The following is a 16554-nucleotide window of genomic DNA, read 5'->3' on the forward strand; positions in this document are numbered from 1 at the left end:
AGTTAATTGCCTCAGATACTTGGCTATCATGATGTGAAGGTGACTAATACAGTCTAGTAGTCTATCATGTCACTCATTATACTCCACTGTAATAGATTATTTCTCTTTGTATTACCACTCTAATCTTCACCTCCAAAAAACTATGAGGTCAAAAACTACAGTATGTAGCATAATACTAGAGCACATTATTGCCAAATAAACAAACAAATGAGTGACTGAACAAATCCCACACAGCCCCAGAATCTTATTAAAATTCCTTGGCATGAAAACTTTTAAGATCGTTTCAAGGAGAGTTTGTTTTTTTTAAGAGAAGGAATCTCGTGTTGTTCTGGCTGGCACCCTGAGCTCTTGGGCTCAAGGGATCATCCTGCCTCAGCTTCAGGTGCACACCACCGTGCCCACTTCATTTCATGCCTTTTTGATGAAGAAGACAGTGTTGCCATTTGACTCACAATATTTTTATTGTTTTATGTTTTGTTGTTCTACAACTAAGTTTCTTTTTCCCAGGTAATGATCTGTATAATTTTTCCCCCTTCTTTCTCTAGCTTCTCTATCCATAATAGAACTCATTTCAGGCTAACAGCAGTTATTCTGACACTATAAAATGTAGTGGGTATGCTAAGGTCATATTTTCAGTAATGGCAGGTTTCACAAAAAAGTAAAAAAAAAAATTAAATTCATTCTAATTTAAATACTATGATTCTAGTTTAAAACATAATATTGTGGTTTATGGTTACTCAATATATAATAGATATGAGAAAGCAACTAATGGTGGAAAATGTGATACAAGTGATGTTGATTGAGAACTAGGACCTAGACACTAAGGGGTTCCTTGTCTTCCACCATCATCCACATTTGGGTCACATTTGAGGCATTTCAGTTCTTAGATGTCCTTTTGTCTATTTAAGGAAGTCTCCAAGTCATTGCCCTGAATTTCTCATGTAATGCCAGATTCTTGGGACCCCAATAGACCTCTAGGAGTTGAATCCGATGCAATCACACAAGAGTCTTTATTGCAAGCTCGAGCCTGGACTCACAACTGTTCCTGATGCAGCAGTCCCAGGGAGTGAGTCCCCATCCTTTGTTCAGTGAAATTTTATAGGTTTGGGGGAATACTCTATGCATCACAACATCACACAGCAAATCATTCCATGCCGCAGGAAAATCAAACAACAACTCTTAACATTGATTAGCACATTCACTGGCGGGAACAAGTTAGTACAAGAGGATTCATTTGAACTGAGTGGTTTAAGCCATGAGGGGTGTACGTGCTAAACTACATGGTTTCCCAACATGTTATCAACCACCATAAACTACTGGGGGGTCTTCTGGCATCCCAGGTATTTTCCCTGTCTCATGTTGATTGGTAGTTCCTAGGGGGTTGCTGTGGGTCCTCAACTAGCCTGAGTCAGAGACACCTGGCCTGCAGATCTCTCCTGTTATTTACAGACAAACAACTCAATTGGGTGGCTATCTGCCTAGAAAGGCTCTGTGGGTTTTTCCTAGGACAAGGGTCACGCCCCCTTCCTTAGGACAGGTCTTGAGGTAAAAGCTGCTGTTATTTATTTATTTTAAAAAATGGAGTCACATCAGTTTCTCACTCAGAGTCTTCAGGAGGGGGTTACATCCATCCTTAGGATGGATTTCAGGCTGGCACCCTGAGCTCTTGGGCTCAAGGGATCATCCTACCTCAGCTTCAGGTGCACACCACCATGCCCAGTTCATTTCATGCCTTTTTGATGAAGAAGACAGCTAGGGGGTTGCTATGGGTCCTCACCTAGCCTAACTGAGTCAGGACACCTGGCACCTCAGATCTCTCCTGTTATTTACAATTTAAATAAATTTTATTTATTTAAAATTTGAATTTTATCCTAAGCCTTTTCTTACATTGAGAATCTGTTACTACATGAAAGACCTCTGGGATCCTCTATGTTTTCTCTAAATTAAGCTTTCTAAAATCGAAAGCTCCTTTAGTTCACCTCTGTGGCAGGCAAAATAATGCCTCCCCAAAGATGTCTACAATCTAATCCCAGAACTTGTGTGAAATTTTGCTTTGCATAGCAAAGGGATTTTGCAGATATGATTATAGTGTTCAGACCTGCAGATGAAGAATTTATCCTGGATGATCTACATAGACCAAACCTAATCAGGTACATTTTTAAAAGCTGAGAACCCGTCCCCAGCTGTGGTCATACAGATTCACAGAAGGAGAGATTTGAAGTGTAAGAGAGCGGGGGGCGGGGGATCTAAACTTGCTATTTCAGGAGTGGAAGATGGGGGAAGTAGACCAATGAATATTAGGTGACCTCTACAAGCTGGAAATGACCTTAAGCTGATAGCAGCAAGAACATGTGAGTTTCCGCCCACAACAAAAAAGAATTCTATTCTGCAAACAATCTGAATGAGCAAGAAAGCAGACCTTCCCCTAGAGCCCTGCTAACACGTTGATCTTACCTGTAAAAGCCATATTTGACTTCTAATGTACAGTACTATAATAAATTTGCATTGTTTAAGCTGCTAAAATGTAGTGATTTTTAATGGCATCAATAGAAGATGCAACCTTTCTCTTACAATACCTTATTAAACACAGCTAGAAGAAGCAACTTATCACTTTTTATAAAATTCTCCATGGAAATTAATTTATTAAAATCAACAAGTTCATCATTACATTTTCTAACACAGGCAACAATTAACTGAACTGCCTGTTTTTCTCCTGGCTCTTCTTACGTCACTATCTCCTCTCCTTGCCTTCCAGCACTGGCCTGATAGCTGTCCATAAAGACAATGCCATATATTTTAGGTTTTTTAAAGCAATACCAATTTCTGTTACATTTATCTATTAGTTTGTCCTTTTAGTACTAATTTCTGTTGAAGTTATCTGTTGCTTGTTACGTTTAGTACCATATTCTGTTTATACATTGCTTTGTAAGAATCCATTACCCTAATTCTTAGTAGATTAAAATAACAATGACTTTCTATTCACAATTATGAGGGCTGACCAGGTTGTTTTTTGCCAAGTCTCCCCTGCACAGATTTACTTACGCAGACTGTTCAGTCTGTAGATCAGCTGGGCTCTGGGCTCAGCTGAGAAGCCTACTTGGCTGAACCTCTCTCTTCAAATGCATTTTCATCCTGGGCTTCTTCATTGCATGGTAGTCTCAGGATAGGGTTCCTGGAGTGCAAAGACAGATGCTGCAGACCTCATAATTCCAAAGTTTGGACTATGCACAAGGTTACATTTAAGTCACAGGTCCAGTCCATATTCAAGCAGCAGAAAGATTCAGTCTCTTGATGGAAGTTGTGATGATGCCACATGTAGAGGGGTATAGTACAGAGAGGTATGATTCATAAGTGAACTATCATAGACCCAAATGACATTTCATGTTAAGAAAGCATATAGAAAGATAAAAGGGCATTATTTATGGGACACCATGGTTTTGGGAAGAAGTTTCATATAAACTTCTAAAGTCCCTCTGAGAAGTGTATGCTTAGGAATATCTGTGCAATGTAAAGTATATGTTATTATAAAGGTTATATCTGCTTCCCTCAGTGAATATCAAAATGTAGCTTCTGGGGCTGGGATTGTGGCTCAGTGGTAGAGTACCTGCCTAGCATATGTGAGGCACTCAGCACCGCATATAAATAAATAAGGTGAAGGTCCATGGACAACTAAAAAAAATGCTTTTTAAAAAATGCAGCTTCTACTTTGTAATCCTGACTTTTCTTTTTCTTATGTGAGGGAGGGTATTTAGTCTTGGTAAAGTCTAAATATAAATTTATATTTGAATCTACTACCTCTGAGAGTAGATAATACACCTCCCTCTTGGGGTGTTTATGGCCATATAAGGTAATATATGGAATGTACCATCAGTGCTTAGCACACAGATTTTTCTATCTAAAGTAAAACCAGGGGATAAGCATCACTAAACTAAAGTAGAACACAATGAACTTGAGTATGTTTATATTTTTAGCTTACTAATGTATTTATACCTACACTATAACTATATGGTGGATCTCAGTGGGTAGCCTTCAGGGTTAATGCAAAAACTAATTTTTCATACAAGGCCTAAGTGGTTTTATTCAATGTGAAGATTTCTTGGTCTTTCGGAAATGCCTATTAAGGAGTCTTGGAGGACATTGCCAAGTCCAAGGAATCAGGGATCTAGATTTCACAAAAAGGGTGAGCTATGCCCCTTCATTATATTCATACCTTGGAAAGGCAAGAAATCAGTTCTAGTCAGGTGCAGTGGCACATGCCTGTAATCCCAGCAGCTCAGGAGCCTGAGGCAGGAGGATCAAGAGCCTCAGCAAAAGTGAGTTGCTAAGCAACTCAGTGAGACCCTGTCTCTAAATAAAATACAGAATAGGGCTAGGGATGTGGCTCAGTGTTCGAGTGCCTCTGAGTTCAATCCCCAGTATGGGGAGCGAAGGGTCGGGGGAAGAAATCGTGCCCAGGATGAATAGCTTTAACCCTTAGCCCTATCAGATTCCATTTACTTGTCCAAGAAACAGTTACAATCCTAAGAGAATAAAGTCACTTCAGGAGTCAAAAACTATTTCTGCAACATTCTGCAGAAATAGTAAGAAGGTTCAAAACTTCAACTGCAGTCACAGAAATCCTAGGAGAGAGGGCAAGAGACAGCCTACAGCCTGGAGCAGCTGCAGAATATCCTAGGAAATGATGCAAGAAGGCTAAGGTACAGGTGTGAAGTGAACCAGTAGTGACCAGAAGAAATGCATTTCCCTGTATTACCTCAAGACTTATTGGAAAAGGCGAGGCTAACAATTCCTTCCCACCTAAGCAGTTCTTCCCAGAGGGACATTGGATCTCTGTTGGCACTAATGTTGTAGGAAATTGCTGAAGAGTTCAAGTTTCTGGTCTTGTGTGTCCAGAGTTCAGTGTTTTGTGGTTTTACCAGAACTGCAAAGTCTCATATTAATGCTAGGGTTGGAATTATTTTTTTTCTCTGTTCTATTTTTGTGATAATTTTTACCATGTTTCCATCACTTAAAAATAGTTGTTATTCTATTTGACATGCATAAGTAGACACAGACTACTCGTTTCCATCATAGCATTGACAGTAGCACACACACACACACAGCTGTGCTTAGTAAAATTATTTTTATTTAATAAAATTATTTTATTAAGCTTGCAGCTGCTTATCTCAGTTTTATCAGCAAAATGGGGTAGCTGCCCTGTATCTCACAGTATGCTAGTAAGAATAAAATAAGATAAAAGCTCTATAAGAACTCCCCAACAAGGGTGGAGGGCAGGGAGGGAAGGCAGGGGGAGAGAGAAAGATGTGAAATGCAAAAAGTAGAATGCAAAGTTCTATAGGGGATATATAAATGGAAGTTGTTGACCCTAAACATAGTTAGGGGCTAAAGATGAGGACAAAGAATAAGTACCCCATATTAAGTTGGCAGAATTGGCACCTAGATAAACACAATTATACCAATGCTTAAAAGCAGAAAAATGAGAAAAAGGAAGAAGGGGAATTATTGGGGTCACAATTTGTCTGTTTAAGAGATACTGCTATGGCTTTCTCCTGTCCTTCTCCCCAAAGCCAGGCAAGACAGGCTCTGAGGGAGACATTTGCAAAGTCTAGGAGTATTTACTAAAAAGGAAAACTAGCATCTGGTTTTCTAGTTGCACATTAAGTTAGGACACAGGTTATGTGTGTCCTTTTAAAAGTTACGATCTTCTCAAAGTTTATGTGAACAAAGGAAAAGTGGAAAATGATGGCTGGGTAATCACAGAGGCCTGTGGTGTAGTTCAGCTATCACTTCTGCTTTGAACATGTGGATTTCCAGTAGGCCAAGTAACAAAATAAATAAATAAACAAACAAACAAAAACCATTTGGGCTCATGCAATCACTCTGATACCAACACCCAGCTAACTACTGGGTGAAGAAAAAATCAGCAATAATAGTCCATTGTGGGGCATGGTGGCATATGCCTGTAATCCCATCTATCTGAGGCAGAAGGATCTCAATCAAGTTCTTGGCCAGCCGCAGCAATTTAGCGACTCTATTTTAAAATAAAAAATAAAAAGGGTTAGGGATGTAGTTCAGTGGTGGAGCACCTCTGGGTTCAATCCCCAGCACTGCAAAACAATAACAACAACAAATTCCATGGAGTATACCAGTAAATGTAGAGCTGAAGAAGGCTGGGAGAATTGAAGCAGGACTCTTGAAAGAACTCAAAATTGGGATTCCTCTGGAAATCAAGTATTTGAGTTCCTGCCATCAAGAAAGGTGACACACATCTGTAATCCCAGCAGCTCAAAGGCTGAGGCAGGAGGATTGTTAGTTCAAAGCCAGCCTCAGCAATAGGGAGGCACTAATTAACTCAGTGAGACTCTGTCTCTGAATAAAATACAAAATAGGGCTGGGATGGGAGTCACAGTGGTCGAGTGCCCCTGAGTACAATCCCCGGTACACACCCCTCCAAAAAACAGAGGGCATTGTTGATGGATAGCTGATATTGGTCAAGAATTAGTGTCAAACAGCAAAAGAAAGGTTGTAATAGTGCCCAATAAATCTCTTTGACTCCTCCTGGAGCTTCCCCATTGGGAGAGCCTGAATCCAGAAGAATGAAGATGCTCCGAATCAAAGGCAAAATGTACTCATGTCCCCAAGGTAGGAAATGAGAGAAGAAAAAGAAGATCATATCTCTTTTCTGACTTTAAATCTCTCCAGCCACAAGGCTTGCAGGTGATCAAATCAGAAATCTTTAATTTGATTAAGAAATTGGATTTTTAGGTCTAGGGGATTTTTTTTATATTTACTTTTTAGTTTTAGGTGGACACAATATCTTTATTTTACATTTATGTGGTTCTGAGGATTGAACCCAGTACCTCATACATGCTAGGCGAGCACTCTACCACTGAGCCACAATCCCAGCCCAAGGTCTAGGGGATTTTTAATCACTAAAACCAACCAGGAATTAAAGAGTTTTCCCGAGATATGATGATGTTATAAACTATCTATTATGGGAGGCAAAGGGGATTTTAAATGGCCCTGTTAGGTCAATATTGGTAGAAAACTATAAACATTTCTAACTTGTACCTTGAGAAGTTTTTTTGTTTTTGTTTTTTTAAATAAACTATGGAGTTATGTATGTAGGAAGGAGAGTAGGTAGGAATACATATGACATGCTCTCCTTGATTCAGACATTTGTGACTAATAAATATAAATATTTGAAATGAAATGCTGTGGCTACAAAAAAAGAAGCAATATTGAGAGAAACTATTCCTTCTTAGGAAGGTGGTAAAGACAATTGCAAGAAGAGACTGGGAAGATTGCTAGTCTGCATTGAAAATATGACCATGTGTTATGCTAGTCACCGTTGTAACAATTCATTTTGGTCAAAATTACTTTGGGCCTATGTATGAGGAAAATAACTTCAACAAGCTAACTGCATGGCTGGCGTCTTATAGAGATGTCCCAAGAACCCAAACCACAAGATCTGGTGCATAATTAAGCACTACAGCTGCTGCCTTGAAAGGTTTCTATCAGGAAGTTTCACTGTCCCAAACAAGTTTCTCTGAGACTCAAATTTGTATGTGTGTGTCTTATGTTTCAAAGAATTTTTAAGAAGTAATCCGATTCTGACTTGAAGGTTTTAACCTTCTGAACAGTGTGTTCTTTCTACTAACAAAGTGTGATTTGGATGTATTATTTTTACCCCTTAAGTCTCTGTGCTAGTGTTTTCAAACTAATGGTCTCAACTAGAATAACTTTCCATTTATTAATTTAACTCAGTATAATCTGAGGATCTTTAGAAACATTTGGAAATTAAGCTCAGGAAATTAAAAATTAGTTGAGGTGATACAAACTACGTTTTTCCTGTTTAATAAAAAGAGTAAATATACCTATGACTGAATTGTTTCTCCCCATCTCCACCCAAAATTCATATCTTGAGCCTAATCTCTGATGTGACTATATTTGGAGACAGGACATTTTGAAGGTGATCAGGTCAGTGAGTCATAAAGGTGTGACTCTAATCTGATAGAATCAGTGTTCTGATAACAAACAACAGAGAATTTGTTCATCCACTCCTTCTATAAGCATGCTCTGAGGAATGCCACATAAGGACACTATGAGAAGGTGGCCACTATAAGTCAGGAAGCAAGTCCTCACTAGGCACCAACTAATCCCTGCTGGATCATGATCTTGGACTTCTAGCCACTGTGAGACAATTTCTATTGTTTAAACTATGTAGCCTGTGATATTTTGTTATGGTAGCACAAGCAGAATAAAACAAATTACTTCGTGTGTGTGTGTGTGTGTGTGTGTGTGTTTTACCAGGGATTGAACTCAAGGGTGCTCTACCACTAAGCCACATCTCCAGCCCTTTTTATATTTTTATTTTATGACAGGGTCTTGCTAAGTTGCCAAGGCAGTTATTGAACTTGATTCTCCTGCCTTAGCCTCCCAAGTTGCTAACTTTTTAAAAAGCCTTTTAGCCCTTGCATATATATATATATCTGCATGTATATACACATTTCATAGAGAAACTGAGACCATAAAAGCAGTTGATAAATGTGCAAACATATTAGAAGAAACTTCCTTTTCCTGTGACTTCAGAAGCCAATTGGGTAAGAACAATAACTGCTCTCTCTTTAGAAATTGGTACTCCTAGCACTTCCTTGTGTGAGATACAGAATATCTGGTTTTATTTTGTTTTGATTCTATCTTGTCTGACCCTTAACTGCATCAATGAGTTTATTTAGTCAATCCTCTATTTTTCATGTTTCAGAATTGCTGCAGTATTTTACCACTCATTCATTCATTCATTCAGAGAATGTTTACTGAGCACCTTCTATGTGACAGGCCTTATTAAAACAGAAAACAGGCAATGCTCAATTTAACAAGGATCTACTTGCGTCAGGTGGTGTAAATTTTATGGAGAAAAATAAGAAAAATGGCAGGAGGTCATACATTGCTTTTTTTTTTACATGAATAGATTAAAGTCAATTTCACTGACACTTGAGCAGAACAGTTGACATTGAACAATAAAGCATGCTTGGTACAGGAAAGAACAGCAAGGAAGTCTATGTGGTCTAAGCAAAGGAAGCTGGGAGAATTAGGGTGGGGAGTAAGAGATGTGATCAGAGAAATTTGGATTAACTGATGGGGCAAGTCACATAGGGCCATTTTTGCTTTTCCTCTTAAATAAGAAAACTATGGAGCTGTTGGAGGCTTTCAAGGAATGACTTGACACAGCAAAGGGTTTAAACAAATTACAAAGGTTATTTGGTTAAAACTGAACCATAGGTAAGAAGACAGTACAGGTAAAAAAAGGGATCAGATTCTGGATATTTGTGAAGGTATAGATCTAACATAATTTACTGAGCAATTTGAGAAGAGAATTAAAGACAGAAGTCAGCATTGAGTTCAATCAACTTTTGAATACTATTCTGATTATTCCTGATAAAATATTTTAATTGAAATCTTGGATCAAAGACTATGCACATAGATAAATTTTTAGTACATATGCTGTCAAATTGCCCTTTGAACTTGAGAAACTTTTAAAAATGTTTTTGAGAAACTTTTTTTTATCCTCACTGTGGTGTCTGATACTATCAATTTCTCAGCCACTTAAAAAATGTATTATAAATATTTTTAATGGTGACAATGTCACTGACTTATTAGTTTTTCAAATTAATTTTATCCTTACTGATTCTGAATATTATTTAACATTTTTATGGGTCATTGATATTGGCAATTTTTCTCTGGGGGAGTTTTGTCTTTTTGAAAGTTTTTAATTACATTCTCTTTTAAAATTGTTTGTCAATAAAACCTATTCTCCTTTCTCTTGGGAACCACAATAAGCTACATTTCCCAGTCATTGTTGCACTAGGGGTGATATGCTTGGATTCTATCCAGTGGATTCTATCCTTCCGGTCAGGATACTCCATGTTCTTTCCCTCTCTAAGCTGGGTAGCAGCAGTTGAAGGACATGGGATGCACATGTTGAAAATGGTATAAATGGAAAGGATCTTGGGACACTAGTCACCTACTTATGGAGAACTGCCCACTAAGAACACTGGTTTCCTTTACAAGAAATACTTTATGTGTTAAGCCAATGAGATTTTGGGATTTATCAGTTAGAGCAGGAAGTAGGTTTTCCTACTAATAAATATGAGAAAGTTATGAAAAATTTATTTTCATATATTCAATATGTTTATCTTCTGCCTGGGTGGAGAAATGTAAGATGTTATCCTCTGACTGCACACTGACCCATGACCTCCCTGGTACTGAAAGACTTATCCACTCTTCTGAATTCCTTCCAAGAACACAACATACCGGATCCAAATCTTTCTCAGATCCCTTTTCTGAAAGATCACAACACCAGTCTTACCAAAGCTCATCAAACTTTTACAATGTATCTGTAATGTATAAAACCTTGTTTCCAGTTTTCCAGAAAATCTCCTCTTCGAATATTCTCCCCATCACACAGCCTGAGTCTTGAAAAACTTGGAAGTTATATTCCTATTAATAAATGAGGTAAATATTTTCCTAGTGTGTTGTTTGCTTCTTAACTGTCAAAAATACTTTTTAAGCCTAATCTTACACTTATATGTTTAATTATCATAAGGAATGAAGTTGATTTTCAACAGTAATTCTCTATTTCTTATTTGCTATTCCTTTATGAATTCTGGGGTCTAATGCATTCTGCCTCATCACTATATTTCCAAATTATCAGGTTTCTGGATACTCACTTCTTTTCTACCTTTTACTCCATGTGAATTCCCCATTAGATATTAAGGACATTAATGGCAGTAACACAATGAAGTGTCTCTGATCACAATTCTCAGAGAACTAGTAGGGAACATTTTTAAAATGGAAGAGCATACAGGAAGGTGAAGCCAAATTGGTTTTCTGAAGGAGGTAAGGGAATAAATAATGAGATTCAGTTAATATCATTTTCATCTGGCTTAGAAAAGGATTTATTTTTAAAATGTTTATTAGGATTTATTTTTCACAGATTATCAAAATTTTAAGGTATCATTGTCAGTACTTTTACCTCTATTTTAGCATGGATGAAAGAGCATGTGTTAAGAAGGGGTGTGAGATGCCCACCACCCAAATTTATAATTTATCTTACATTTGTAAAATTGTTCACTTGAATTCTCAAAATTTTACCAAATTCAGGTACATTCAGAAACAATCATTCTTAAAATATAAAGTTACAGAAAAGCTTACACTACATTTATTAGCTATGGTCATTCATTCTGTCCTAAATAGGTCTAATCTTTTCACCAACTCAGATCACCACAGCTAACTAGAATCTCCAGGAGCATCCTTTTCTCTTTCTTTCTTTTTTTTTTTTTTTCTCTTTTTGAGTAGGAAGATATACACAACTGGGATACATGGGATTTGCTTAGTGTAAGTAAAGAGAACACCTTTGGATGAAGAATAGGGCACACATGGGGCTGGGGATGTGGCTCCAGCAGTAGCGCACTTCCCTGGCATGCATGTGGCCTGGGTTTGATCCTCAGAACCACATACAAACAAAGATGTTGTGTCCGCTGAAAACTAAAAAATAAATATTAAAATCCTCTCTCGAGTTCTCTCTTTAAAAAAAAAAAAAATAGGGCACACACTTTATTTGCCTGCAGCATGTGGGAAAGAGTGTGGGAAGGCAGGACAGGGACAATAAAGGGGAGGAGAGAGGATACTGAAGACAAAACCCACCTCTTCTTAAATTTTGACTAGGGTGGACACTCAGGTATTGATAAGGAATTATCTATCTTTAGCAGACTCACCTGAAGCTAATGACCTGTTTTCATTTGCCACTCATTTTTCTCTTCACAAGATATCGGGACCAGGAATCTACCAACATCTGCTTTAAATAATGCATCACACTGCATCTCTTGGTGGCAAGGGTGTCACAAAGCTATATTCTCTATCTCCTGTGGCATGGGAGATTGCTAATCCCTGTTCAAGGTAACACTATTACTAGGTATAGTGCTGCTTGTATGTAATCCCAACAATTTGGGAGGCTGAGGCAATAAGATCTCAAGTTTGAGAACGGCCTCAGAAACTTAGTGAGATCCTGTCTCAAAAAATAAAAAGGGCTTAGGATGTGGCTCAGTGGTAGAACATCCCTGGGTTCAATCCCCAGTACTGCAAATAAAAGACAACACTAATAAACAAAGAGTCAGGAGTAAGTTGTTTCTTTTGGAAATACCTTCCTCATCAGTAGCGTACGGAGAATTTTTTAAAATCCAAATTTTGAAAAGTCTAAACCCAAGGCTGTGATGACTCTGGGATTCGATTATTTGGTTGACATTTCACTGGAAAAGTGGAAATAAGGTACATTTCTACTTCCAAATTAATATTTCAGAAAAGAGAATCATTCCATTTATTATATTTAGTGCACATACTTTTTAAAAAAATGTTAAAGCAGTTTCTATTCTCCTTATTTACAATTATTTTGTTTATGGATTGTAAACATATTTATTACCTATGGTATTTCAAGAAGTGTATTTAGCTCAAGAAATCTAACAGGATAAAAAGCAAACTTGGTCTCTTAACACTGAAATTGTTTTTTTTTAAATATTTTTTAACTTGGTAGATTTTTTAATACCTTCATTTTGTTTATTTTTTTATGTGGTGCTGAGGATCGAACCCAGTGCCTCACACGTACAAGGCAAGCACTCTACCACTGAGCCATAACCCCAGCCCCAAACACTGAAATTGTATTAGTCAATAATATATAGGGGCTGGGGATGTGGCTCAAGCGGTAGCGCGCTCGCCTGGCATGCGTGCGGCCCGGGTTCGATCCTCAGCACCACATACAAACAAAGATCAAACAAAGATGTTGTGTCCGCTGAAAACTAGAAAATTAATATTAAAAAATTCTCACTCTCTTTAAAAAAAAAAAAAAATTATATATATTATTTTTTTTGCGATTTTGCTGTTTAAAATGTCTCCTTCAAGCACAGTGTTATCTAGTTGCCCCTAAGCACAAAAGTGGCTATGATATACCTTAATAATTTGTTAGAAAAACTGTTATGGACTAAGTTACAACGTTGGATCTGAGTTCAAGGTTAATGAATCAAAAACATATTTAAGGTTCTCTTGAAACAAGGTATTGATTGGTTGACAAAAATCATATGAGGAGGCTCCCAGGAATCCAATTCTGTATTTCTTCCAGTTGCCATGATTCAGGAGTCAATAATTTCATAATTCTCCACTCCCTCATCCTGCCAACCCCATGCTGGGGATTGAACCCAGGGTATTGTACCACTGAGCTACATTATTTTTGAGACAGGTTGTTACTAAATTGTGCAGGTTGGCCTTGGGATCCTCCTGCCTCGACTTCCTGAGCTGTTATGAGTATAGGTGCGCACCACTGCATCCAGGAACTAAATATATTTTTGAGTGTTTTTATAGAACATTACCACTGATATCAACTACACACAGATACGAAGTAGTGAACTACTTTGAATCATATAAAGGAAAAATGGGTATGTCATTATAGGTTTTTAAAAATAGGTCACAAATTATAAATTAAAAAACAAATCTAACACAATCTCCCCATACTTCTGATTACTCGTGTATAGCACTGACTACCATGCATTATTTTCAATATTTAATTCAATTTGAAGTGCAAATCTAAATATGACTACCCATTATATACAGGTGTTCCTTAAAAGTTCAATCTCCTTTCCTTTTCTTATTTCCTTTTGTTTTTTCTTAACACTGAAATTGTATTAGTCAATAATAAAGTGAAATTCGAAATTAATTTGCAAATACCTGTCTGATCTGTTTATATATGTCACTCTCACAAAGCCTGCTTAACATGTTCCAAACAAAACTCATTTTCTCCTCTTTATGAAACACCATTTTCAGTATAACTTGTCTGAAGTAGTGAGCTCTCTTCCTTCTCAAACAGATTAATAATTATATCACTTATTTTTACAACAATCTTTTGAAAAGATGCTGTAGGATGGATGAAAGGAAGAAATTATGAGAAAGAAATTAGTCTTGGAATCAGAATTGGTTTTGATATTTACCACATGACTTAAGCCAATTACCGCTTTGAGCTTCGTTTTCATGGTCAATAGATGTAAGTACAGGTTTTATATTGTTTTACTTCAAAGTGTGGAACTCTGAAGACAGCATTAGCAACACACAGGAGTTTAGAAGAAAAATCTTAATCCAAACAAAATGAATCAATATCTGCATCTTAATATAATCTTTAGGCAATTGGTGGGCACACTCAAGTTTAAAAACCACTGGGTTAGTCCATGCTTACTAATACAATGGTGGTATCACCTTCAGAGATCATCATTGGAGAATTTAAAAAGGCTCATAACTTACTAGAGCTACTGTTGCAATTATTGCCAATACTTCTATTTATCTATGTCACCAATTAGATGATTACTTCAGGTCTTTGGTTACTTTTATAGATAGATCTTTGGTTTTATCCAGAGACCTAGGAAATATCAGGACATGGATTGAATTAAGTCTACCCAAAAGTTAACAACTGGAATATTTGGGAAATGTGACCAAATCTTTAATTCAAATATAGATTAAAATTTTAGAATCTCTTCTACAATACTACTATTTAAGCAAAACTGTTTCTAGTTAATACCAATAGCGATTAACATTTATGGAGTATCTGTAATGTATGCTGCACTGTGTTAAGGGAAAAGTCTTGAAGATGTTTAGCTAGTATTTCATAATCTAATACCATGATGCTATTGACCTAGCATACCACACTTCTAGTAAGTTTTCAGGCAACGCTGATGCATAAGATAGACTGACTTGGAATGTATATATTATATTTTTGTCCATAATTTCATGACAAATTAACTTACATCAACCACTGTATGACAGAGTAACTATTGTTTTTCCCAATCCAGTATATCAAACAAGGTTTTATCTAGCCTTCCCCACCAGTGGTTTGGAATATTTTTTCCTACATTATCAATATTAATGATACTGATACATAAGGACAAACTTGTCAGTTTTTGTTTTTCACTCTATAATTAAACATATAGGGAAATAAAACTGCCATTTTCCAACTTTTGTCAGATTTTATTGTACATGTCCTTTCCACAGTGACAAAGCCCTTTTCTTTCTTAACAACATGTGTTTTTAGCTACAATACTACATGGCAAAAATAAAACAATATTTGACCAATACATTTGAGTATTTGGCTTGCCTTTTGGCAGCTTAAAACTATAAAGTTAAAAATTTTACATGCTGCTTACAAATCTATTTTTATATTTACCTTTATTACCTTACATGTAACAAAGGAAATGCAATGCTCTTTAACTAGTTTTAATGCTTACCATTAATTCTTTCATACAATTGCCTCCCTACTTATTTTAATTCACATTCTCTACCGGCTGCAGTAAATCAGCAAGATTTTCAGAGCAGGTTCTTAGTTGATATATATTTTCTTAACCTCTGCATATCTATCTTCCAATTGCCTGCAAACAGAAAAATAAATAAATAAATAACTTGGCAGGGTATATAATTCCAGGTTCAAAATGATTTACCCACAAAACTTTGTTGATACCGTTCCATTGTCTTCCGCCATTTAGAACTGCACAAGAAAAACCTTAAGGGCAGCCTGAGTTTTGCAGCTCTCTCGGTAACCTGCTTTCTTTGTCTGGATATCTGTAAGTTTTTCTTTATCCTCGAAATTTTAAAAAGTCACCAGAATATGTCTAGGCGTTGCTTCCTTTTCATTAAATTTTTAAAAGTACCCTGTGAGCCTTTTCCATTTGCAGACCTTCAACTCTGGAAAAGTTTCCTCAGTTAGTTAGTTAGTTTTATTATTTCAGCTTCATTTGCTCTGTCCTGTTTCAGGTATTTCTATTATGCATAGGCTGTTTCTCCTGGATCCCCCTTCTCTTTTTCTCCTCTTGTCTTGATTTCATCTCCCCTTTTCTCTACATCCTCTTGTTTGGCATTTACTTTGGTTGTCTCACTTGGTGGCCAATCCGGCTTACACATTTTTGTTAACTCGAACTCCCTGAAGCCTTCCAAGTGCTCTGACATAACTTTCCTCATCACTAAGCACAGGTCTTTAATCTCCTCTATTATACGACGCTTAATACTTTCCATATCTTGTTTTTCCACGGGTACCACTGGTATATCCGCTTCAAGAGGAGGCATCTTCTCGGTTGGGACGGTCTGTTGGTTTTCTTCTGAACTGCGGTATTACGACCTTGAAAAAAACAATCGAACTTAATCCTCTACTGTATAAGGACGTAGCCCCAAAAGCCCCATTAATAATAATCATCCACGGTTTTACTAAAATGTTTTGTTTTTCTTACCTTTCCAACAGCTCTTCTGAGCAAAGGCAGTCAAAAATCATCGAAGTTCGAAATTGACGAAGTACCTTCCAAGCACCGCACAAAACTGAATAATATCCAAAATGGTTCCCGTTATGTCATCTCCCCGCGCCTCCCGCGAGGGCCAATAGCCTACCGCGTAGCTGTGCGGCCGACGGGGCTGCAGCACGATAGTCAATTAGGGATTACACTTCCGCGCTTCCTCCCTCGCTGCCCCGCCCATCGA

The 16554-nt window shown here is 37.2% G+C and overlaps 1 long non-coding RNA gene across 2 annotated transcripts; it reads right to left on the reverse strand.

Annotated features, from left to right (window-relative positions):
- Positions 1 to 15039: 15039 nt before the first annotated feature.
- On the reverse strand, positions 15040 to 16483 carry LOC124106891 (uncharacterized). 2 transcript variants are annotated; one of them, XR_009228659.1, is made up of 3 exons: positions 16311 to 16456; positions 15548 to 16201; positions 15040 to 15458 (listed from the first exon to the last, which is right to left on the reverse strand). It is a non-coding gene; the product is annotated as an uncharacterized LOC124106891 (long non-coding RNA). The 2 variants fall into 2 exon arrangements; XR_009228658.1 differs by having other exon boundaries at positions 15040 to 16201; positions 16311 to 16483.
- Between the last annotated feature and the right edge of the window lie 71 nt (positions 16484 to 16554).

Source organism: Marmota monax, unplaced genomic scaffold, assembly GCF_021218885.2.
Source record: "Marmota monax isolate L192 unplaced genomic scaffold, Marmota_monax_Labrador192_F-V1.1 WCK01_AAM20220418_F8-fsc00003, whole genome shotgun sequence".
Classification (NCBI taxonomy): domain Eukaryota; kingdom Metazoa; phylum Chordata; class Mammalia; order Rodentia; family Sciuridae; genus Marmota; species Marmota monax.